This window comes from Tachypleus tridentatus, chromosome 9 (genome assembly GCF_004210375.1).
Source record: "Tachypleus tridentatus isolate NWPU-2018 chromosome 9, ASM421037v1, whole genome shotgun sequence".
Lineage (NCBI taxonomy): Eukaryota > Metazoa > Arthropoda > Merostomata > Xiphosura > Limulidae > Tachypleus > Tachypleus tridentatus.
The window spans coordinates 62,196,579-62,222,057 of NC_134833.1; the positions used below are offsets into that span (position 1 = coordinate 62,196,579).

The 25,479-nt window shown below is 32.9% G+C and overlaps 1 long non-coding RNA gene across 1 annotated transcript; it reads left to right on the forward strand.

Annotated features, from left to right (window-relative positions):
• Positions 1–22,480: 22,480 nt before the first annotated feature.
• On the forward strand, positions 22,481–25,234 carry LOC143227106 (uncharacterized). Its single transcript, XR_013014882.1, has 3 exons — positions 22,481–22,586; positions 23,120–23,213; positions 25,094–25,234. It is a non-coding gene; the product is annotated as an uncharacterized LOC143227106 (long non-coding RNA).
• The last annotated feature ends 245 nt before the right edge of the window (positions 25,235–25,479 follow it).

Sequence of the window (25,479 nt, forward strand, 5' to 3'; positions counted from 1 at the left end):
TAAACTTATGTAGTCCTAGTAAAGAACTTTCATGAGCAATCTTCGAAATAATTTGCACTAAATTTTACTAATGTATAATAAATGTTACTGTTGAATCATAAAATATTAAAATAATTATAAAAAACTTAAATGAATTTGCATGGATTTAATTAAGAAAAATTTGGCCAGTTTATGTAACTGTAAATATGATTTAAAGATCTGCTTTACCATGTTTAATGAAATGACATACTTACTGTAAAATACATAAGCATTTAAATTTATGTACTTCTTACTATTACTTGGTGAATTCAGTCTACGTTTTAAATACTCCTTTTTATTAACAGATGTATTGATTGAAAACATAACATAAAAACAACATACAGTCATGTGAAAAAGTTATGACACCTATGAAAGCCTGTGTATTTTTGTAACATTTTTGGATATATAGATACTTAATCTCAATTTTAACAATACTGAGAGATTATAGGAATATAACTAAACAATTAAAACTGAAGAAAAGACTTTTAAAGATCTTCTTCAAATGTAATTTTACAAAAAAATGCATATTCTTACTGAGGAAAAGGTTAGGACACCCTACCTGCTAATAGCTGGTGTTACCCCCTTTGGTTGAAATAACTGCAGTGAGACGCTTCTTGTAGCCATCTACCAGTCTCTAACATGGCATGGCCAGGTGACTAGGATGCATAACTCAGTGTTCACTGGTGTTAAGATTAAAATTCATTGTAAATATGCCCAACTTTCAGTGCTGGAGGCATTGTATTGCATTAGTTGATCCCCTTGTCATTGTTAAAGACCAGCCCAAGAATTGGCAATTAATAGTATTAACAAGTCTATCATTTCAAAATTACAAATCACAAGTGCAGAAAGCATTAAATTGGTTTGACACAAACTTCAACAAACAAACGTTTTACTATAAGAGGTGTAGTGCCACTGAATACAATAGTGAATAATAATACATTTTTTAGAAAATTATTAGCTGCTTTTTTCACATTCTGATTTAGGATCAGGTGCATTTTAGCTATTATTTATTCTGAAAATGTGCAGATTTTAATAAATTACTATATATTTAAGAATTGTTTGTTTGTTTTAATCTCGCGCAAAGTTACACGAGGTCTATCTGCGCTAGCCGTCACTAATTTTGCATTGTAAGACAAGAGGAAAGGCAGCTAGTTATCATCACCTACCTCCAACTCTTGGGCTACTCTTTTACCAATTAATAGTGGAATTGATAGTCACATTATAATGCCCCTACGGCTGAAAGGGCGAACATGTTTAGTGTGACGGGGATTCGACACCGTGACTCTCGGATTACGAGTCAAATACCTTAACACACCTGGCCATGCCAAGCCCAGAATGTTTAAAAAAGCCACTGAGTTAATATTTTTGCAGGTTACCTTTGTTCTGCTTTCATTTTTAAAGTTGGTAATACCTGCGATCTCCCATGTAAAATACTGCTTAAAGTGACCTTGTATCATTTGATAGCAATGATTTCATTTATTGTATAGGCAATATCTAGAGATAACAGCCACTCCTATCCATAAAAAGATAAACTGGAAAAATAGAAGGTTTCTCCTAACCTAAGAAATTTATATTTAGCACTCTGACAGATTTCATTAGAACACTATCTTTAGAACGAGTACTTCCTAGCTTTTAGCTATAACATGTAGGAATATCCTAAGAAATTTATATTTAGCACTCTGACAGATTTCCTTAGAACACTATCTTTAGAACGAGTACTTCCTAGCTTTTAGCTATAACATGTAGGAATATCCACATGTATGTATACCATATAATGATCAAATATTTTGTTTGAAACATTCATTCATGCACTGTCTCATGTTCTAGTTCATCTTACCACTGTTCTTCTTAACAGTTATTGTTTTCTCGTTTATATTTTAAGGTATCTTTCCAGAATTTTACTCATTAGTCTATACAAACCCTCTCAACCAGTTGACATCTTTTAATTCATTCCTATTAATTTTAGCATCTCCCCTTTTTCCTTTTCAAAATTTTACACCACTTACGCTCTCAGACTATAACCTGTAGTTTTCTTTTAGTAGTGTTGTTTACCATCCACTACTTTACTTTTTCCTTCAAAATGGAAGACAAAGAAGAAACACCCTTCTGAATGCCAATGGTTTCTTTCTCAACCTGCAATTAAGTTTAAATACAATAAACTGCTAAAACCTCTTAATGTTAGTTATAAAAAATGTTTAAAAAACTTATCTTGTAATTGTACCAATGATGATATTATGGATCCTTTTTGTAATCATATTGTTAGAGATAATTTAGAAGTTATTAAAGAAAAGGATGTACCTAATTAAAACTAAATTTAGAAAAAGACACTAAATATAAGAAAACAACAAAAATGCTTAATATTAAAAGACTTAGAAAAAATATTGAAAAACTGTATCACTAATATTAATAAAAATTGTCATTATCCTTCACGATTCCTTTTTAATGAAAATTAATTCAAAAATTCTATAAAAAAGCAGCGAAGCTTTAAACTTTAATAAATATAAAAAAATATATTTATTTTAACAGTTTTTAAATTCAAGAATAATATTACTACTTCTGTTGATAAAACATGTTGTTATTTTAATAATATATGTAAAAAATTAACAGATATATCTTATTTAATTAAATTGACACAACAAAAGTATGTACAAAAAAGTGCAATCATCACTAATTTGAAAAATGCCATTGAAAGTGAAATATCAGTATAGATTCTACTAAGTTCAATGCTTTTATCCACCTTGATACAGGTATTGAAAAGATGTTCCCTGTTTGCTTTTTAAAATTGGTAAATAAAATACTCTAGAAGGAAACATATTCTTGGAAAAGTCAATACATTAATGAGTTAATTACATGTCGCAATTAGACCACTGATGTAACAGTTTATAAAATGAATTATAAGTGTTATTTTCTAAAATAAAATCCAGTTACTGCATAAAAATCATGTGATTAAAATTTTCAAGGTAACAAAAATGTTTCAATGGGTGTAGAAACTTAGAAAATTAAAAAGGATGACACAAAAATATTCTACGGACTTCTTTTATCTTACAATATTTCTTTACAAAACTTTCAAAAAATCTTTATCTGTTAAATTATACATATAGTTTATGTTGTGTAGATCTGGCATGGCCAGGTGTATTTTGTAAATAAAGAAGAATATGAGATATCGTAATTTTTATTTTCGTGAAGCTCTAAAGAGTTATCCCTCTGAACGAGACACTTTATTTATTATATATTATTATCTTAGAAATTTTTCTCATCTCTGTTTCTAGGTTTGTAGTTACTATAATATATCATACCTTAAAAATATAACGAACTACACCGGATTTTTAAGAGTTTACTTTTTCTCATAAAAATTAATACATTATTAACCTTTTTATTTGAGAATCACTTTCTGAATTTGTCATTGGCCTTACCAATGGCTCTATTCTGTTGTAGGGTCCAAGGTTGTGAATCTATTACTATTTTAGAAACATTTTATTCACCAATCATTTCATTTGTGTCAAATGAATTATCTTAAAATAATTAATTAGTTAGTTACCAACATAAGATTGTAATAACCAAACACTTCATAGTAGATAAAATTATTTTCACATTGTCCAAAACCATTTTTTGTTTTTGAACCATTCATTACTTACAGAAAAGAGAGAAATAATTGTGTTTGGAATAATGTACACGTTAGCTTTGTTTAAGTCAGAGGATAAGCAATGTATTCTTATAATATCTGAATAAGTTATAATTTATAATTAAACAATTAGTATCATATAAACAACATCACTATATGGAGCACCGTCTTTTTAATTCGATTTTCTTTTGTTCAGGGTAACTGTCCAAGCAGGAATTCATCGCAACCTACATTACACATTGATCAAAAGTGAATTCAATTATACATCAAGTTTTATATTTATTTTCTTATATTTTTTTAGGTTCTCTGAATACTTACTGATGTCCATTGAATAAATGAAATTAGTTGAGCATTTTCCAAAAATTTCATTTTTTTTTTCTTCCAAATTGTTCTTTCAGGTCATGTTTCACCTATGATACAGAATCAGATTATACAGTTATAAAACACCAAACTGACTAGCATAAAAATGCATAGTACATCAGGACCAATATTTGATAAATACAATGAATGTGGCTACAAATTCGGTGAGAGCTTCTAATATGAACGAATTTGGACAGAAATTTCAGTTTATGATCTTTCCAGAAAGAAGAAGACAACTGTGAATGCTTTAAGACTGTCTGCATCCCTTTAGTAAAGGGCTAATTTGTGGTGCTGATGGGAGTGCAAGGAAGTATCAAGAAAAAAATGATAAGTTGTTGGTGATCTTACAGGTTACAAAGTTGTGAAGGAGATAAGCTGGTGAATATGATAGGTCGGACCAAGACAAAAGAGACGAAAACAAGTTCCAGAGAGAGAGTGAAAAAATGCAAATTAAAATAATAATAATTGTAAATTTATACTAAATTCTGACCATGTTGGTTAAAAGAATATTTTGTTGAACTTCATATGAACAAGCTTTATAACAGCGACAAAATAAACGACCCATTATATTTTTCTCATAATACTTTATTCTTTATTTATTTGGTTCACTGCAGTTCTTGGACAAGTAAACTGTACAATAATGATAAATGTTTCTTCAAATTATGCTTGTAATAAAATGTTCTCCAAATTGTTAGAAAACTGTTTTCCGTTATTCGTCCATTTGTTCCCTGTATGATGTAATCTTCGGTTCCGTCTGGAAGCTGGATGTTTTACAATAACTTCTTGTTTAGCCCTGAGAGCTGAACCCTACTGTATTCTTTAGGCTAGTCAGTATAAATTATTTATTTATTTATTATTAATCACAAAGCTACTCAATAAACAACCTTTGCGGGGCTAAACAAGGGTATATAAACTCAATTTGTAGCGTGATAATTATTAATTTGCATTTCAAATTTCACCGATACTCATTTTATGCAGTTTCAATTTTCTCTGTTTTTGAATGAAGCTGTTAGACTAGTAGTTACTATTTGTAAACTTTTATAATTTTAATACTGGATTAGATCATATGCATCAACTGCAATATGTTTAGACTTACTATATACATTTTAACACTTCACAGATATATATATTTCCACACAAAATAAACACATTTATTTCAGAAGATAGTACAATGAATTTTAAGACACAAAGTTATGAATTGGAAATACCATTGAACTTCATTCACGAGAAGAAATCCAAAAGAGCAAAAAGGAAATCAATTGGTTTCAACTACTTGTCATATATTTTATTAAGTCCTCATATTTACAAACAGCAGTATCCTAGAACATTATAAGTGTATTATCCCTATTTTGTCTGCGATAAAATATCAGTTTCAAAATACCAGTTTAATTTAGTAAAAGAAAAACAACAGGAATGCAAGTTGTAAAGGACTTTCTGCATCATATTGTGATAATTATAATTATCATAACTCGCTCGGCTGACGGCCTGGCATTGCCAAGTGTGTTAAGACGTTCGACTCATAATCCGAGGAACGCGGTTTTGAATCACGGTTGCACCAAACATGCACATCCTTTTAGCCGTGTGGGCTTTATAATGTGACGGTCAATCCCACTTTTCGTTTGTAAAAGAGTAGCCTAAGAGTTGGCGGTGGGTGGTTATGAGTAGTTGCCTTCCCTCTACTCTTACACTGCTGTACGGTTAGTACAGGTAGCCCTCGAGTAGCTTGGTGCGATATTCTAAAACAAACAAACAAGCCAGGATGACTAACGGGTAAGTTCAAAAACCAGCATTAGTCACCTTAAGTTAACTTTTACATTCCTGGTTTCGAGTTATCTGATTTTACGGCCATTTTCTTCTTTCAAATCGAACAAGATGTACTTTGATTCTTAAAACGGAAACACAGTATAAAAGGTGTAATGTATACATTAAAAACTTAAATGACATTAAAGAGATTAATGGCTTTTAAAAAACTAAAATCTTTACCAAGGTGAACAGTGTCACCATCACCAATAATATAGTCTAATGTTATGGACTAAACTTGGGACAGAACATGTTTAAAATGGTGTCGTAACGACGGCAATACAGTAAAATGTGGCTTATTGTGACCCGAGTTTTACACAGACAACACATTGTGCATCAGTCCCAAATTAAAAAAAACGATGAGTTATAAAACTCTAGCCAATGCGTAGCCTAGTTAGAACAACTTCCCACAAGACGGCCAAAGTCCAATACAGGGTTTTATTTGGAAAAAACTTGTTTTCACGTTGCTAACTCCAAGTCGACTGCCAACTAAAACGGAACCGAGACTTGAACACAGAATCAAAGTCTATGTATGGAACAGGTACAGCGATGATTGCGCCAGAGCAGATAGATTTAGGTGTGATGTCAGTGAGCTCGTACATGCGAATACCAACATGGCCCAGTATCCAGAAAAACTGGATATAAGAAGATGTTAAAATAAAATAGGCCAGTCGGTCTTATTTATCAGCGAGAACAGGGTGTAAACTAACGTGAAGCGATTCCAGGGCCAGTAGAGAACTAAGCACGATAGTATAAATAGCACAGTTTGAATACTGCTTAGCTTCCATGTGATCCAGGGGAAGAGAAATGGCATACAGTCCATCAGTCAAGGAGAAAGCTGTAGAGGGGTTTCATCACCAAACCATTGAACAACAATAAACCATAGCAAGCCAGCACAGTCATCTGGGTTCCAATCATCTGTATAAATAGGAATGAAAGGATGGTTTGAAAGACATTCATCAAATAACAGACAATATTTCCAATCGGGAGTGTCTGTGTTTCTCAGACGACTTAAAGATAGGTCACACTTCGGGATTGTAATAAGCCATAGAGAGATAGGCTAACACTGAATAGAAACCCAACTCATTCATCTGCACCTGGATACGAACGCCAAAAACAGCAATGGCAGATTATCTGTTCTGAAAAAGCATGGCCCACCGAGGAAGGAAAGAACAATCCCAGGTGGGATGCTTTGATAAGGAATAAAGATTCGAATCATATAGTAAAGACACCTGCAAATGGTGGAGGAGCAAAGGAGGTTCATGAAACTCTGTGTCTTAGCTCTGAACTGGGAAAGTGCAAAAAGCCCCGGTACAGAGCTAAAACCCCAATGATGAACAGTGTCCAGCACTTTTAAGGCAGAGGTCCTGGTAGAGTCATAGACCAGTGATCCATAGTCTAGTGTGGATCGAAAAGGAGCGCGATATGTCTTTAGCATAGAACATTGTTCCGTTCCCCAAGTGGTACAAGAAAGGACACGGAGGATGCTCAGTGTTCTTGTACATTTGTCCCATAGCTGCTTGAGGTGTGATACAAATTCAGTTTCCAGTCAAAGATAAGCCCCAAGAACATAGTTTCAGAGTAAACAGGAAGCACAACTTCACCAATACGGAGCTCAGGATCAGGGAGAATACCATGTTGCCAGCAAAAGTGCATGCAAACTATCTTAGAGAGAGAGAAGTCAAAGCTGTTTGCTGTGGTCCACTTCAGTGAATGATTTAGGGCAGTTGTAGCTACCGCTCAATATACCTCATGTTTGACGACTGACGTGAGATATGGAAGTCGTTGACACAGGGCCCCTTTGCAACAGAAAGGGGGAGTTGCTCATTGATGGCATTAATATTTATACCAAAAAGTGTGACACTCCACACACAGCTCTGAGGTGCTCTAACTTCCTGTAGAAAAGAACGGGAAAGTGTAGGAGCCACACGAACTTGTAATCGCCTGTCCATTTATTTTTTAATAAAAATGGACAAATGGCCACGTAACCCATATTTATGGGGGTCTCGCAAAATGCCATACCTCCATGTTGTATCATAAGCCTTCTCAATGTCGAAGAATATTGATACAAGATGTTGTTGCTTGAGAAAGGCTTCTCTAATCGACAATTCAAGTGTAATCAGGTGGTCCATGGTGGAGCATTGCAATGAGAACTCACAATGGATGGGTGGGAGGACGTTATTAGATTCAAGTAACCAAACAAAATAAACATTGATCATCATCTATAAGGTCTTATAGAGATAGCTCATCAAAGCCACTGGACGGTAGTTTGTAGGACTCTTGGGACCCTTCCCAGGCTTTGAAAAAGTAGAACAATAGCGTAGTATCAGGCATCAGAAAAATATTATCCTGCTAAATCCAGTTATAAACAATTAGACGAATAGCAAGAGAAGCAGGAGGTAGATGGTGCAGCATTTTATAGTGTACATCATCACTATCGGTCCGACCGATATACTGACAGACTGATGAAGGACTAGATTGAGTTCAACAAGTGTAGAGGGAGAATTATAGCCATAAAGACAATCAACTCGAAAGGAAAGAGGTGATCGCTCTGACCGAGTTACAGCAAAAGCTTTCATCAACAGTATCAGTGATGCTCCGGTAGTCAGCTGCTTCCTAGCCATCAGAAAGCAAGATCAAGAGAGGGACAGAATTTATATTGTCCACTGACCTTTCGAATTTTGTCCCATGTAACTCTAAAACTGGTTATAGAAGATATGCTGGTTTTGAACTTAATCCAAGAGTCCTTCTGGCTTTGATGACTTACTCACTGAGCACGTGCACGGGCTTATTGGAAATCGATGCAGTGCGAGAGTGTGGGATACCTACGAAAGGTATCCCAGGTCCGTTTCTGAACCTTTCGTGCCATGTGGCAAGCAGGATTCTACCATGGACAAGGATATTGTGGATAATGTGTCGAGGTTTTAGGAATACATTGAGCAGCAGCCTGTATAATACAGTTAGTTACTGCTGCCACAATCGTCTTTTGATGGCTTACCGACGATGGCAGTATCAAGTTCTGCAAGAGCAGTAAAAGAGGTCCAGTTTGCTTTATCTAGCTTCAACTGGGGCACACGAGTCGGGTCGTATACACCACAGCCAATATCTCTCAAAATTATAAAAAAAATGCCACGTGGGTTATTGTCAACCCTCCATGAAAAGTGAAAAAATAGTGAAGGGGAGAAAATTGAGAGATCAATAGTCGTAAAGGACTGACTAGCTACATCAAAATAAGTTTAAGAACCACTATTGAAAAGAGAAGGGTTGTGATTAGAGAACAAACGCTCTATGGAGCGACATCTCCCTTCAATATCAGCACTTCCCCTTTAAAGTTCTCCAGGATTGAAAAAAAGAGGCGGCAACTGTTCATTGAGAATATCAAGATCTTATCATTGGTCTTTCCAGTCAACAGGTAGAGCAAACAAACAGTGGTGGTATGATCCAAGGAAACACGGATGGCCCTGACTCCGAGGGTGTGTCGAATAGCAAGGAGAGGGTGGGCACATGCTGATCAATCATCACACAACGTGTTATATCTGTACAAAGAGAACTTCCGAAAGGTGACTGTATCGGCAGGTTTCATAAATGTTTCCTGTAAGGAGTGACATACAGGATGGTAGGAAGCAACCAGTGCTTTGATGTCATCCAGATTAGAACGTAAACCTCAACAGCTCCATTGTAACAAGGTGGCCATTTGTATTTATGTCTAGACAAATAGGGTGGAGAATCCTTCTGTTTACGAGCACGTCTTTTTTTTCTTATCTGTTTTCATTCGAGGGAGGTCTATTGACCTCCATGGATCCTGCCCTGTGTCGATTGAGCAGATTTTTGTTGCTAGAAGAGGATTCCAGCAACTGAGGACGTGAATGAATGATCGTTTTGCATCTTGGAGTAGGAGAAAAATATGTACCTAAAGAAATGCTCGTACCTTTATAGTTTTCTTAAGGAAAATTTGGAAATTCTCACTCTTCAATTGCACCTGGAAGCTTCTGATGAAATGTGTTTTCTGTTACATCAACTTTGATGTTGCAGTGTTTTTTTCGTAACATAATTGTATACTTATATTCGTGTGTCAGATAACATGTAACTGGGTAAATTACAGTTACGGGTAATACATAAGATTATTAACCATCATTCCAGCTATAATGTTTAGAATTATAGTTCTACACTACTTATAAACACATTTTCTTCTTTAGTTTATAATCAACTTTCTATGTTTAGTGAGATATTTTTGCAGACTTACAACGCTAAAATCCGTGTTTCGATACCGTGGCAGAGCACAGATAGCCCATTGTGTAGCTTTGTGCTTGATTCAAAACAACAGAGATATTTTTTGCATATCTTTATTTATACGTTTACTATTTATTAACTGAATATGTGTTACAATCTTGAACAAAACACAAATAATGGAAATCATAAATAGAAAAAAGAGAAATTAAATTAAACTGAAGTCACCTCGTACTTGGTCGTTAAGTTATGTCCTATTATAACAGTATTATGACACACTCTGGTGGAGTTTAAGGAACGAATAATTTCCTGTTTATGAATTTCCTTCTTAAACCTTAAAGTTGGCTAAATATGGGTTACACATTTGAAATATTTTGTTATTGTTCGTGATCAATTTAAGTTTTAAAAGTGTCTAAATATTGTTTTAAAGTTTTAAAATACAGAAAAGGAAAACTTGTTAAATATATTTTATTGTTTTTTAAATACTGTCGTTCAAAACACTTGATTCTTAGCACCTGCTTGTATTGTGTCAAACGTGCGCTCAATATAAATGAAACTTTAAATACAATCTGTACATTAACTGGGCTTTTAGTGAAGATAAGTCACAGTTATCACATTAATATTAGTAATAAACATTATTTCAAAGATGATAATAAATTAACGGAAAGTAATTAATCATGACACTAAAAACACCTTCTCATTCTGCCTTTTCTCTCAAAACATTTTATCTTACCCACTTCTTGAGTTCTATCTTTATTCATCTCTGAATTAAAAAACCATGTATTTTATTTACATCCAAGATGGCATTTTTATTATATTTATTCTATTATTATTCTATATTAGATAGCGTATGATAGATCATGCGTGTGTATAAAATTACAGTCTGTGTAAAATCATTCAAGAAGTTCACGTATAATCCAGTTATCTGTTTAAGTTTTAAAATTACTCTCAACTCATCAGACGCAAAGAAAATAACATCTACACTTATTAAACAATTTTAATCATTTTCATAAGAAAAGAAACATTGTTGTGTACGACATGATGCTCTGTTTTAATGGCATTTAATATCATTCTGTTGCTCTGTTTGTTTCTTGGTAAAAGACAAATATCAAAAGAGAACAATTATTCAGTAGTGTGATTATTTAATATTTTATATATGTCAATAAAGTTTGGAAACACAGGTACTACACATCAGTTGCCGACCAATGTCTACTGAGCTGTTTTTCGTCAACGTAGGACTTTCCCTACGTTTATTGGAACCAGTTAAATGGTCCACTTTTGAAAGAGTGGAGGCTGGAAGACCTAAAATCTAATTGTTTGGGTGGTTTATTGCTACTATAATGCTCCTTTATTTGCCTAAATACCAAGTTTTTTCACTACTTTAGAACGCTGGCCAGTACTATGTGATTTTTCTACCACATTTGGTATTAACTGATTTCACTGGAATAAGAAATGTTATTGTAATCGACATAGTATTTAATCATTTCAATGTTATTTATATTTACAGCTTCAACGGATCACTTAACAGCTGATGAGGATCAGCATCTATATATTACTTATTATAACCTGAATCTGTCGTGGTTTCCTCTTCTTTGAAATGTGTTTGAAACTTAAATACGTTTATTTTGAATATAAAACTGTCAAAACAACAACATTGTTGAGTTTGTAGTTATTTGTTAAATGTCATTTTGAGGTTGTGATGAAGCAACGGGCACCATGTGATTTTGAAAACCTATTTAATTATATGTTGTTTGTTTCAGTATCTAGTTTACAGGGAAAAAAACCAGTCTGTATATTTTATAAAATAAATAAAAATTCTCCTAAATTATTCGTAAACACAAAGTTTCAATGAAGAAAACAGCCATCATTTTCAAGTGCCAAAAAATGAAAATAAGAAAATTTTCAAATTACACGAGTTCAAAGTAGTAATTCATTCTTCTAGCTTATTAATTTGGTGTACAAACTTTCTTCACGCGTTATAAATTATTTTTTTGTTTGTTGTTTCGTGCAAAGATAAACAGTGACGTGTCAGCAATCTAACGACCGCTGGTATCGATATTTCATATTTAATTCTATTAGAATAGTTCGTTCGTTTGTTTTGTTTAGAGCAAAGCGAAACTGGATTATCCTTCATGTCAATCACGCAGAATTTAACTTCAGGTGTTAGCGTTGTAAATCCCTAAATTAACGAATGTTCAATCAAGGAATCTAATAGTTCCTAATCAAGGAACTTATAGTTAAAGTTATTACACATAAGCAAAATATTGACGCCACATTAAACACACAAGAAGGTAGAATTCAGTGTTAAATCCTTCCAAGAATTATCTTTTCGTTTATATATATCGAACCTTCTAATGGTGTTACTACAATGAATGACTAAATATTTAACTAATGATAAGAGTTGGTTGGACACTTAATTACAAACAACAATGTTAAATTTTAAAGGTAAGTAATGAGTCGATAACGACTGTTTGTTTGTTTTGAATTTCGCACAAAGCTACTTGAGGGCTATCTGTGCTAGCCGTCCCAAATTTAGCAGTGTAAGACTAGAGGGAAGGCAGCTAGTCATCGCCACCCACCGCCAACTCTTGGGCTACTATTTTATCAACGAAAAGTGGGATTGACCGTAACATTATAACGCCCCACGGCTGGGAGGGCGAGCATGTTTGGCGCGACTCGGGCGCGAACCCGCGACCCTAAGATTACGAAGCGCACGCCTTAACGCGCTAGGCCATGCCAGGCCGATAACGAGAGAAATGTATACTTTGTGATGGTGAATCTTTATTTATAGAAAAAAAAAAAGTTATCACTCAAAACGTTAAACGTGTGTGTGTGTTTCTTATAGCAAAGCCACATCGGGCTATCTGCTTAGCCCACCGAGGGGAATCGAACCCCTGATTTTAGCGTTGTAAACCCCTAACATACCGATGTACGGGAGCAAACGTTAAACATTAAATTGTTTTGAAGTATTATGATAAATCAAATAAATATATAATACGAATAGTGAGAAACTGTAGGAACACGGAAAGGAAAGAAAAACAAATTTAATTGGAAATATTCATATTTTTGAGAAAGTAGTTATTAGATGCTAATTATAGAACTTTATCAACACACTAAAAAAATAAGTAAAATAGTTAAATTATTTGCAATTGAGTTTTTTTCTTTTTTAATACGATGATGAACTGTACCACAAAGGTCGTTATAACTCGAGTGTAGTGTTTCCGTCTCCATCAATATCTGTTATCTTTATTTCCATGGTCATTTTTACGGTATTGTCATCACGTACATATGTTTAAGTAGATTTCTATATTTTAATTTTAGACATCTTCAGATTGAGTTGCACATATTGCGTTACCTTTTTTTTTTCTGAAATTGAATCTGAACATAATTTATACAGTGATACTTTTGTTTTCATTTCAGTTTTTTTATAGAAGAACATCTGCTGCTTACAACACTGAGGAACTTTTAAAACATGGTAAAGAAAATAATACTGCGAAAATAAATTTAAAAATTACGTTTGTACAATAGTGTTGCACTAATTACTGAGCTGAAAACGTCGCACATTTATTTGTACAAACATTCTACAAGGCCAAAATTAAAATACAGAAATCTACTTAAATATATGCAGATGATGTCAACACTGTAACAAGGACTATGGAAATAAAGATTACTGATGTTGTTCTAAACGGGGACATTGCCTTATACTTTTAAGTGTAAACTGACTGTATATGTTCTTTTCAAAATGGAAAAAAAATATTAAAACTCTTTAAAATGTTCATTCATAAATTTTCTCATTCTGTCTATTCATGAATTGTTTGCCTGTCAATTGATCTCTAAATCGACCTGTATAGTTCACCTTTTTATATTGCATTTCTAATGGTCATTCATTATAAATAATAAACATTGACTTATCAAAGAGAATACTGTAAAGTAAGTGTCAATTAATAATTGACATAATAATAATAGTAATTCACAGTAAACAGCTCGGAACAAAAACGATATAGGTAAAGGAAAGAGTAAAACAGACATTATGCATCTCCTTATCCCTTAGTCAAAATTTGAATTCTTTGAAACAGCAACGTTTCTCTACATTAAGGACACGCCCACTTGAATTCCACATCTGACAGAACAAACACAATAAGTAATACTATGTAAACACATGTGAGCTATTGTTTCTGTTAGCAAACAAATGGTACACTTAGTCGCGAAACATGTTCGGACTTAAGTACTGATTAAAGACGTGTTAACTGAAGTTAAATGACGATTAAATACTTCTACACTAGCTAAAAATGTGCACCAAACATTATCTGTATTGTCTTGAACGCAATAAAAATATTTGAATTTTTTTTAGTTTGAATTAACTCCAAAAATTTCGTTCCATAAAAGTTAAAAAGTTGAAGTAATTTTAATTTTGTTTTGCATTTTGAGAAAAGCTACACGAGGACTATCTGCGATAGCGATCCCTAATTTTGCAGTGTAAAAGCAGAGGGAAGGCCATGATCACCCACCGTCAACTCTTGGGCTTCTCTTTTATCAACCAATAGTGAGATTGACCACCATATTATCACGCTCTCTCGGCTGAATGGGCTAGCATGTTTGGTATGATTCGAATCCGCGACTCTAGGATTACCAGTCGAATGCCTTAGCCACTTGGCCATACCGGGCCATGTTGAAGGAAATGTAAAGCATTATCGATCAGATTATTATGAAAACACGTGGGATTATAAGTTCTTATTTATGCACGATGTCGCCTACAGCGTCTTTAGAAAATAATAAATCATACATTTTCTTTCTAAGTTAGTCTTAAATGTAAAAAAAACAAAAAAAAAACACCTCGTGATCGTTTATGTTTATGCCAAACCAGCCTAGCTTTTGTTTGTTTGTTTTGGAATTTCGCACAAAGCTACTCGAAGGCTATCTGTGCTAGCCGTCCCTAATTTAGCAGTGTAAGACTAGAGGGAAGGCAGCTTGTCATCACCACCCACCGCCAACTCTTGGGCTACTCTTTTACCAACGAATAGTGGGATTGACCGTCACATTATAACGCCCCCACGGCTGGGAGGGCGAGCATGTTTGGCGCGACTCGGGCGAGAACCCGAGACCCGCAGATTACGAAGCGCACGCCTTAACGCGCTAGGCCATGCCAGGCCCCCAGCCTAGCTAAAGGTAGCAAAAACACAAATACCTAAACAACAAAATACAGGAAATTATATATTAACAAAGCCTAACAGAGATCCAGGGTAAATAAAACGCGGCATTCTCACAAAGTATTCAAATAGTAAGGGCAATACATTGGAAAACATGTGAGAATAAGCAAACTCAAGTGCAACTACAATATACATGACCTCTGTATTTCTCCCTTTAAATGTTATTAAGAATTATCTACACAAACTTATTATCGGAGACAGTTTTAGTTATATTTCTGTTGAATAAGTTTAATTATGTATGTACGTGAGCAATACATGTAACAGTGTACTGAGTATAGGACTGAATGTGCAATCTTACAAAAAGTAAACTCTGGTGTAGGTGTACAAGATGCTACAACGAGTAAATGGACACGGCTGAAAAGGGTATGTTAATTAAAATATCAACGTCTTATTGCACATAAAGTAATATAATGCACGTAAAGCAACAAAATATTGGATATAATATCATAGAATCTGTGCAAAGAAACAATTTCCTAAGAAAGGAGTAAGACGTTTGTCGAGCTCCTGACCGTCCTCGTAGAAGACACGTGTTGTAAATTCAACAGCGTTACCGGTCGTTTGTGGGGCGGTTCATAGTGTTGTGTATTATACCATTCATTTGACGAGTTTGGTGTACCTACACTATTTGTATTTCAAGGCATCGCATTTACTGCATGTGGAAAACATTTTATTCAACGTCCTCTCGTAACACACCGTGGTGGAAAGGTCAGAGATAGCCAAATATGTGGCTTTTTGCTTAATTAAAATTAACTCGTTCAACAATTTCACTATTGTTTTGGAGATTTAACCTATAAAAATGTCCGTTTTCCAACATTTGACTGTACAATTGTATCAGAGAATCATCAATAGTCCTTGATCAACTTCAACTAGGAATAGCAGTAGTAGAAACACTGTTAAATGTAGGCTTATAAAGATATGACACTTTTATGCAAACTTCATAACTTTCCATGCATTTACAAAAAAAAAAACACAACCTGAAAATATTTTATAAGTAGAAACTTTTTTTTAAACAGAGATGATATTGTTTGTGATATTTGCTATTTTAATTCAAGAAAACGGTATTGGTTACCTAAACAATTTGTTCTTAATTGCATAATACGACTGCATGAGTGGATGAGTTGTATGTGATATTTCTTCTGTGATGGATGTGAAACACTTAAATTTTCAGTTACCGTTAAGTTACAGTGAAGCCGGTGCCTCTTTATGATTAATGTCGGATTTTCCTAATGTGATGTGCACTTTGGAGCACGTATTATGCATAAATTATTTTCATTGTAATTTGTTACTCCAAATTCCTTTTCGTGGGAAGCGTGTTAAATGTTCTACTGTATTTCGTCAGAGTCTCTGATTCATTATATTACATACGTTACGTTTTTTCCACTTCAAATACCCGAAATTTAATTTGAGCTTACTAGTTTATTAAGTGTTAATATTATTAAATTTATAGTAGTTGCCAACGAATTTGACAACAATATTTTTTTATTGCAAACATATTTCAATTTACAAAGATAAAAGCAAAACAATTTAAATAACAGTTACACTAATAGTTATCACAAATGATGATTTATATAAAAAAAGTTTTACAAACTTACAGACAACACTGAGTCATATATCGAGTCTACATCTAAATATTTTATCGACTACTCATGTCCACGTCGATCAAATAATTCTGAATTGATATTATTACACCTCGATTACGCTAATGACGTCTTTCCAGGCTAGCCTCACGCCCTTCGAACTCTCTCTCCTGTGTCACGATTAATCATCACCAATACGATACTGTTAATCACTAGTATTTCATACATATCTAATACATTGTTGATTTTTATGCACACGAACTCTCTGAAAATTTCGAGATGTGGAACCTACACAATAAACAGTTGAAAATATACGTTACTGGTGAAAAAGAAAATTATGCAAAATTAAGCGTAGATATTATAATAAATATAGTAAATCCGTTACAGGGTTACTCCATCCCTGTGTGGTATGTCGAGAAAAAATAGACAGGTTTGGGTCTCTAAAAAAAGAGAAGGTTAACATCTCGTACGTGTGTTTTTTTTCCGACCGACGTAATGTTAACAGATGGAAAATAAAAAAATGAGGCAGAACACGTGCATTAACACAAGAAAACAATGTTTTATAAAAATCTTTGCAGTGTACAAAACAACAATAAAGCACCGGGCTCCTAAACATTTGTATTAAAAACAAACAGAAATGCAGGTTAGCTATATACTACATTATGAACTTAGTTTTAAGTACCTTTTTTCTCATATGTTATTAAAAAGAATGTTAGAAGATCAACTAGTAGTTGTAAAACTGGTTCCAAAAGTAAAGATGATGCATGGAGCATTTCGCATTTTTAATGTGAGTCTGATCCTTTAAATGTCTTCACTTTCTACATAAATACATATACAATGAGCAATTAGTTTTGTTAGCGCATGTTATCCTTACCTTGTAACGTAGGCTACCATATACTAGTAAAATAAGACAGAGGGTGCCCCCAAGGGAATATGCAACTCAAGGAGTCAACTCGATGAAACTTCGCAAAATAACTATAATGAACAGTACTAAAATAAATACTTGTGTTTCTCTTATAGCAAAGCCACAAAGGGCTATCTTCTCAACCCACCGAGGGGAATCGAACCCCTGATTTTAGCGTTGTAAATTCGGAGACATACCGCTGTACTAGCGGGGGGGCAAATAAATACTTATGCTCGTATATCATGTGGGTTAAGTTATACATGAATTGTTTAACTAAAGTTTATCTTTGAATACATCCATAAGCTTGTTCCTACTTGTAAGTTTGTCTTCATTTTTTATTAGACATCTCTCATGTTTTTTTTTTCCTTTCCTTTCATTATGAGACACTCACCCATGAGACTTTTATATTCTTAGCTCTGATCTATCTCTTTGGGATTCATGTTTTGAAAACTTAGGTTTTGGACACTTCATTTATTTTTCCCATTCTTTTGCGTTTTCAGGAGATTGGTTTTCACTATGAGCATCTTTTCATTACTGTTTTTCCTTCTCCACTTCTCACTTCCATTTATTTGGTATCAAATTCCAAACTACAATACTTTTCAAGAATACTTTACGTCTAGTGTGGTTCAACTTGGTTTTCTCTCCCTACTTCTAAATTCCATTCATTTAATATCCAGTAACAGACTATACTACTGTTTGAGAATACTTTATATCTGGTCTGGTTCAACTTGCTTTAAAAATAACTCATATTTCTTTTTCATGCCATCACTTCCTCTTTATCTTAAACTTCTCTAACATTACACTATGTAACACAAATTTTGTTCCTGGATAGTATGTGTTATTCGTTATTGCTTATGTTATAAATGTACAGAAAATGTCCATTATTCCCTTATAACTTTGTTTTATGACGTGGATAATGAAATTTAGAAATTAAGCTATTTTTTGTGTAAAAACGAGCAAACTTTTACATTTTCACTTACATTAAGCCTGAATAAAACAACATATGAATCATGATTTACATGTATTTGTACTAGCGTTATAAAAAAATGAACAAAAATGTTTAGAAATGAATAGTTTTTTGAGATTTGAAACTGTAATTTAATTCACTTACACGCATCATTCCCCAAATATTTATCCTATTATGTTTTTATTATATGCTCCCAGGTCACAAAAGCAAATTTTGAAGAGAAAAATAGGTCTTTTCCATTTAATTTACTCACAAGCAATTGTGAAATAACACATTCTACCCAGAAACAAGAAAATGTAAAAATTGGTTACATGGTGCTCTTTACCACAGGTTCAGCTTGAAATTATTCCAATTCTGTCTCCAAAGATGGGCATTCAATGACACAGTGTGTCTGCAGCTTCACTCTGTTAAAATCCTGATTTCAAAACCTGTGTTCGGCAGAGTACAGATAGGTCATTGTATAGGTTAGTGCTTAATCCAAAACAATTCCATAAAGTTATGGACTTAAGAGTGAATATTTGCTGTTTCTAAGCAATTTTTTTTATTAATAACATATTTTTATTCACGTCAATACATTTCCAACAAATATTAACAGGAAGTTTGTTTTTCTCTATATTTAACAAAAGCAGAAATATATATATATTCTTTACATATATATCAGTTACAAATTTAAAAGGAAAAGGTGTTAGTGAAAAATTAAATGCTTTTGTGAAACATACATATGTCATATGTTTTATTGTTTTTATTATATATTTTTTTATAAACTCAACATCTAGCTTGTATGCTTTTATTTAATTGTTCTCTATAGCCTAAAATTTACTACACTCAAAGAAATATTACAGTGATATTGCATATCTGTATTAAAATTATAGATTATTATATGTTTTTATGGTTCAATAAATGAAGTCTGCTTGTTGGTTCCAATACACCTGTACTTTAAGATTAGAACCATTTCGAGGTGACACCAACAATTTGAAAAAGAGAATACATTTACCATAGAATTAAGGCATACTTCTTTAATACAGCTTCCACCTGAAGATTTACAAGTGGATTCATAAATGGAGATAAATGTGTTTAGTTTGATGGACTCCTTTCAAGAGCAAGAGACATCTGTTGACCTAATCATAATCCTATAAAAGTGATTGTCATTTGTGTGTAGAAGTGCGTAAGTTGTATTTTGTTTTTACCATTGTTATACTATTACATTTATTTATGGTATTCTTGTCTTTTACATCATTAAAACCTTATATGTTGTAGACTGTCATCAGGTTCTACGGCTGATTGCTTTATTTCTTGTTGTTAATAAAACAACTTTTATAATTTAGACTGCTTTTAATAAGAAATAATTGGAGGAGGAACTTCCTGTAGATTCAACCAATGACAGTTACAGGTTACTCGCCTGTTATTCAGAATATCTGTTTAGTGAAGGTTTAATAGACTAAACATAAAACGATTCTGTGAATTTTCTTATCTTCCAGAATTTTCCATGTCGATGATTATAGTTTTCTCTCAGTTTATTCTGTGTCCAGTTAACTTGGCGTACTCTGAAATGGCTGAGTTTTGTGTTTTCATGAATCCTTGACTTGCTACACTTAGTATCATTAAATCAGTAAATTTGATCAGTAAATAGCTTCAGAGAACCTATGGATAATATGTTACTTCTGTATGATGTATTTTTACTTGCATGTCTCTAGTTTTATTCTTCACAAGTTTTGGTTAGTCATACTGACAGGAAGTATCACCAAATAAAATGTGAGTCACTTTGCTGAATAAGAAGGCTCTAAACATAAAAATAAAGACCCAGAGTTCATAAATGTATAAAACAATAATTACAGATGTGTTAGTCTCAGGCCTCATAATGAAAGCAATAATGGTAGAACCCGTTTGTTGATTTTAACACAAATTACAATAAAACTATTTCTTGAAAAGACATCACGACTGCATGAAAATATTTGAGTTTCATTGTAGCTATGTTATTAATATAATAGTTTCATGCTTCATATTTGTGATTGTTGTCGACTTACGACATCTTAGTCACGGATTGGTGATGATGGTTTATATCATCCTTTTTCAAAGGAATTGTTGAAACAAATAACTAATTTATTCCTTTGCAACGTACACCAATATTACTAAAATTATTTGTAATTTGTGTACCTACCTATAATTTATGTTTTCTTCGTGTTATAACATAGCCCCAGTAAGCTATCTACTGTGATCACTTCGTGGAATCAAACATCAGATTTTAGCATTGTAAGACAGTGGTCTTACTGCTATTTCACGAGGGGACTGTATTATCACATTTATAATCATGAATAGACGAAGTTCATGGAACCATTAATTAGAAATGATGATACTCTCTTAGAATTTTGAATTTTATCAGATGAACAATAAACTTTAATTCGTGACGATATTGCGTTAGTTTTGAAAATAGCCCCTTGTACTACACGCTGTTAGATGAGACCATAAAATCTATTTAATGAACTTTTTGTCCAAATTATAATAACATTTGGTTTGTTTTTGGATTTTGTACAAAACTACACGAGGGCTGTCTGTGCTAGCCGTCCATAATTTAGAAGTGTAAGGTTAGAGGGTAGATAGCTAATCATCATGAGCCGCCACTAACCCTTGGGCTACTCTTTTACTAAAGACTATTGGGATCGACCATAATATTATAACGTCCCCACAGCTAAAAGGGCGAGTATGTTTTGTGTGACGGGGATTCCAAACTGCCAACCTCAGATTACTAGTCGTGTGCATGAGCCACCTGGCCATACCGGGCCTACAGTACCGAAAGTAGATTTACTAAACATGTGTTTCAGGAACTCACGAATTTTGCTACCACGTCATCATTTGTTATTATTATTATTCGGCAATGATATATGTGACCAACTGATGATTTGCTATGGGAACTATGTTAATATCGTATTTGTAAAATGCTCCAATTTCACTATGACAAATGTTTAGTTAAAAATGCCTTTATCAAAGATAAAGATACTAATGGGCAGAAGTATCTCAGGTAGAAATGACGTTTATGGAAGCCTTTATGAGAACTAGGTTAATATCGTCTTTGTAATATGTTCCAGTTTTGCTATGGCAAATGTTTAGTTAAAGTCCCGGCATGTCCAAGCGTGTTAAGGCGTGCTACTCGTAATCTGAAGGTCGCGGGTTCGCATCCCCGTCGTGCCAAAAATGTTCGCCCTTTCAGCCGTAAGGGCGTTATAATGTGACGGTGAAGCACGCTATTCGTTGGTAAAAGAGTAGCCCAAGAGTTGGCAGTGGGTGGTGATGACTAGCTGCCTTCCCTCTAGTCTTACACTGCTAAATTAGGGACGGCGAACACAGATCGCCCTCGAGTAGCTTTCTGCGAAATTCAAAAACAAACAAACAAACGTTTAGTTAAACAATGCCTTTCTCAATAGATAAAGTTTTAGCAGACTAATAGGCAAAAGTAGCTCAAGTAGAAATGTCGTTTATGGAAGCCTTCAGTTTTTTGATTTTTTGAAAGGGGTTGTGTAACTGTGTGTCGAAATGAAGAGGGCGGTATTAGATGTTTGAATATAATTTCAAACCCCTTTCAAACATGTGGTCAGCTTCCGGTCAGTTACCTCTTTCTTTGTGAACCTGACGATGACCGAAGAAGGTCGAAACGTTGTTCGCTCTTCTCTGTAAAATATTTTCTCAACCCAAACGAGCCGTTTGTGCATATAAATTTCTCAACAAGTGGGTTTCTCGACATCATTGAAAGTTGTAGAATGTTATAAAAAAGTTGATGTCAAAAAAGTTTTTTTTGTATTTGAAGCTTCCTGGTGCATTTCGAGACTGTGAATTTGGAAAACTTCCTTACCAGAAGTATGATGAGTTCTTAAATGAAATGTGCAGGGAAGAAAGATATGACGATGTACAGGTGATGATGAACTGTAGTATATATATATTGCCTAAACATATATAATTGATTTCTGAAACATATTCACTTATTTATCTTAAAATGTTCAATAATAAAATATCACAAAAAGTTCTGTTTATAACCACCAAAGTACACGTTTCATAGTTCAAATAAATTGGGTTTCAGTACTCTTCGAATTCGGTAATTTGTGACTTCTTGTTATGAGTTGTAGTTGTTTCTAATAATGATAAACAAAATACAATAACGTATTAATATATGTTACTTGTTTACAGTGTAGACGTTTTATATAAATTAATTTTGAAATTTATGTCAATACAAGAGGAAAAGTCTTCAAACTGTAGAAGTGTTTTTCGTTAACTTGTACGTTATAGTTTGGGAACTGCGAGGAAACGATACGATGATGTAACTTTAATTAATAACATCAAGACTAGTTTTAGATGTGATATCCTACAATAGAACATCTTATATTTGTAGAAACATCGAATCTCGTAAAATCTTACATGATATTGAATATTATATATATATGCATGCAGGACATTAAAGAATGCGTCGGTAAAATATATGCAGCAGTTCAAGAGGACCCAGAAAATATACTGGATGAAATGATTTACAAGTGCTTGTGAAGAGGTAAGTTAATAACGTTAAACATACAATTACGTGGCAATACGTTAAACAACAATATCTGGATTTGAACATGTTATGTACTGAAAAGTGTATAAATATTATTTTCTACACAAATATTTATATTTTGCAATAATTTATTATTTTGTAGAATGGTTAAACATTTTACTAAATATTCATGTAAAATTAAAACATTTATTCAACTAAAAGAAATAATCCCATAATAATAAAAGATATATTGTAAATTATATTTGTAATTAGCATATTTAAGTATATTTTAATACTTATTTTCGAAGTATTAGAAACTGGAGTTTTAATTGATCTTTTATTTTCTAATTACATAATTTTATGAAAATATGTGATTATTACGCAGCACCACAAATAACAGTTTCATTTCTAGTTGTAAGAAGGTAGCACGTTTTTTCTTGAAACAATATTTCTACCCTATGTAATAGCCAGCGTGTGTCCCGCCATGATTGATTTCATGAAACAGGAAGAGCAAGAATATCCAAAATTTATTGATCGGCAGAGAAAGTTTGATTACTATCCGCCCATTACGAATGTAGTAATAAGGTGTAAGTGTAGTGAGGGTTACTATAATCAGTCTTAAAGTAATAACATAGTGTAGGATCACCTAGCTTAGAAGCATAAAATTACTCGCTAAAGTAAAAAGGTCTGTTATAGTTTGAAATTAAATCATTTCTGAATTAATGTACTTTCCGATAAATTATCATTGTTTATAAAAAAATAAACAGAGACTCCAATTTAAATTATCTAAAATATTTTTACAATTTTATTGTCTATACATTTTATTTTATACTTTCAATATGTAAACTAAAAACAATAGTAATTATGGTTGAGTTGCTAAGCAACATGACATAAAACCATTGTTGGAACAATGTGTGACCAAAACGCACTATGTTGCTGTAAATTAGAAGTTGTAACTCTAACTGTTTTAAAGAATAATTATTCATGGAAAACGTCACGAATTCATTTCATGAATTACCTTAATTCTGACTGGCTCACAAGAATTTGACTGTTTCGTCTGCACTTTTCCGTCTCTCTATTAATTAAGCTTTAATTTTGCAAACTATAGCCAGTAAACAGCCAGTAAGTATTGAGTCAATCGGAACAAGCTTATGGTTATCAGTCACTCTATGACTGTAAAGCACTGTTCAGTTTAAGTGCTTTTTCTAAAACTGAATTTATGCAAATGTAGAAAATCAACGTTTAGTTGTTTAAAAAGTTATTCATGGTAAGTTTGTGCAGTGGTTTTGTATGTTTTTATGTATTCATACTCACCTTATTTCTGTTATTTTTGACACTGCGACACCTTCATCATTACTTTTATTACTTGCTAATTAAAGGGGTACTTCGTATTTTACTTGTTTACATGTTATTTTGAAACGACGTTAAAAATATATAATAAAACTAGAAAATTTCATGTATATGTTGTTAAAGCACCTTTTTTTAAAATATTATGTCAAAACAATTCACACATTATTAAAACTGGATTGTTCATTTTAATTTGTTTAAAACTTTATAACTTTAACAATATATTTTTAAATGAAACAAATAACAAAATATGTTACTATTATTATTTTCTCCTTTCTTAAATGGAATATTTAGTTGAGTAATTTCATAAACAGTTCAAAAATTAAGGAACGCTTATACAAAAGGTTTTATTGTACCTTAGAGAAGTAAAATGTACCCACTATATTACATCTTCTAGATACATGCTCGTACTTGTAATTATTTGAGAAATTATCTTGTTATCTTCTACCACATACGGTATCAGATTATTTCACTGAAAAATAAAGGAATTATTAATAGTTCTATTGTAAGGGAATTGACACTAATTATTTTAATGTAACTTGTATTTGCAGCTTCAACACTTCACTTAACAACTGATGAATACCAGCCTCTAAATATTACCTATAATATAATAATCTGAATCTGTACTGTTCCTTCTTTTAAGTTTTTGTTTAATTCTCTATATCTTTATCTAGAAAATAAATCTTTGGTAAAGCAATAAAACTGTTGAGTTTGTGATGACTTAGTAAAATATCTTTCTTTTTTGTTGTGATGTTCAAAGAGATACTTCATTTATATAAATCTTGTCGTTTTCATCAGTATCTTCTTTGAACAAAGAAAATCCAATATTTCTTTTGTATGACTATAAAAGCCATTAATACAATAAGCATGACTTTCAAATATTAAAAAGTGAATATAAGAACATTTGAAAAATATATATAACATATAATTAAATTTG